The sequence below is a fragment of the Orycteropus afer genome, unplaced genomic scaffold (assembly GCF_000298275.1).
Source record: "Orycteropus afer afer isolate SDZICR_OR568_19922 unplaced genomic scaffold, OryAfe1.0 scaffold01016, whole genome shotgun sequence".
NCBI lineage: Eukaryota > Metazoa > Chordata > Mammalia > Tubulidentata > Orycteropodidae > Orycteropus > Orycteropus afer.
In genome coordinates, this window is record NW_006922603.1 from 281,300 (window position 1) to 283,130 (window position 1,831).

The window sequence follows — 1,831 nt, forward strand, 5'->3', positions numbered from 1 at the left end:
GACCAAAATTTACAATGCAGCAGCTCCCCTCCCACTTCCTCCCCATAGTTACCTCCTCCCAGTGTCCATCCCTTCATACTCTTCGAGAGGTTTGGGGGTCTTTTTAAGAAAAGAATATAGACTTGCAAATATAAACTTGGGCTCAAAGGTGAACAGTATTTCTAGAAGCCATTCCTAAACATGGGCAATAATTATACATAGAAGTTATTCAAATCATATATGTCCCACTAAATACAAATGTATCTCCCCCAAATCAACTTCCCTTTAGTGGGATTTCAAAAGGGTCTGAGGTTATCTCCAACACTACCTACTACAAGGGAAAGTGTGAATCAGGGAGTCTCAGTAGAAAGGGACATCAGTTTTAACTAATTGTGGTTTAAATATATTTTGCAAACTTTATAAAATGTATTACTGTGTGACCACATGGCAAGTAACAGGCCCTGTAGCTTAAGCTTTCTTAGCTCTACAAGTAGGTAAGACGGAAGGAGGCTATTGTGCTAGTCTGGAAAAAAAAAATGAGGCCTGAACAAGGGTAGTTGCAACAAGGGTAGAAAAGGATCGCATAAATGGGATATTTAGGAGGTAGAATAAGTAAGGTTTGGAAACTAATTAAAAATAGTGACTGGCTGTGGAAAGCAGTATGGCGATTGCTTATAAAGTTGGAATTAGAAATACCATTTGACCCAACAATCCCATTTCTAGGTATATATCCTAAAGACAAGAATAGATATATGCACACCCATGTTCATTGCAGCATTATTTACAATAGCAAAAAAGATGGAAAAAACCCATGTGCCCATCAACAGAACAGTATATACACACAATGGAATACTATGCAACCCTAAAGAATAATGTAGAATCTGCAAAACACCACATAATGTGGATGAGCTTGGAGGACATTATGCTGAGTAAAATAAGTCAATTGCAGAAGGACAAATATAGTATTAGTTCATTATTGTAAAAAGTCAAGGAAACGTTTATATATGAAAGGAAATTTACTTTGTTGGTTACCAGGGGTGGGAGGGGAGAGGACACTGCAAAAAAAAAAAAAAATGCATTGACCCATGTCACTTTAGTTTTGTGTATTTCACTGTACATAAATTATATTTCAATAAAATGTATTTTTTAAAAAGTAGTGAATGAGGGAAAGGAATATAAGTTCATGTCTGGGTTGGGTGTCAGGTGTATGATGGTACTATTAAATAAGCCAGAGTACACAGAAGGAAAAGCAGGTTTGGTGAAGAAAACAACTAAGTTCAGTGTGAGTAAGTTGAGGTAAGGTATGTATAGAACATTAATACACTCATGCAACAATTTTTTTATTAGGCATCTACTTTGCACCAGGCACTTCTAGGTGCTGAGGATATAGCAGTAACACAGACATGTTCTTCCTGGAGCTGATATGCTACTGGAAGATCAGTCAATAATCAAAAAATAAATTTTCATTTACATATTTATTGAGCACTTATTGCAGGCCTTGGATTACGAATGAGTTTTATTTCTAAGTCTGTCTTTAAGTGGAATTTGTACATAAGCCTGAACAGTAAAGTACAATTTATATCTAACATCAATTAATCAAATGTTTGTCTTAGTATATAGTGTAACTTTCTAATGTTTAAACACATTAAAGAAACACTACTTCCAGATACACTAAAACATCTTTAACATAATAATATAATAATAATAATATTTTGATGTGCATCACAAAGTAGCACCCTTTGTTATTATGAACCATTTTGTTGATGTTGTTGTTGTTATTTGCCGTTGAGTCGGCCCCGACTCATATAGGTACCTCAAATTTTTAATATATTTATATGTATAATATTACATG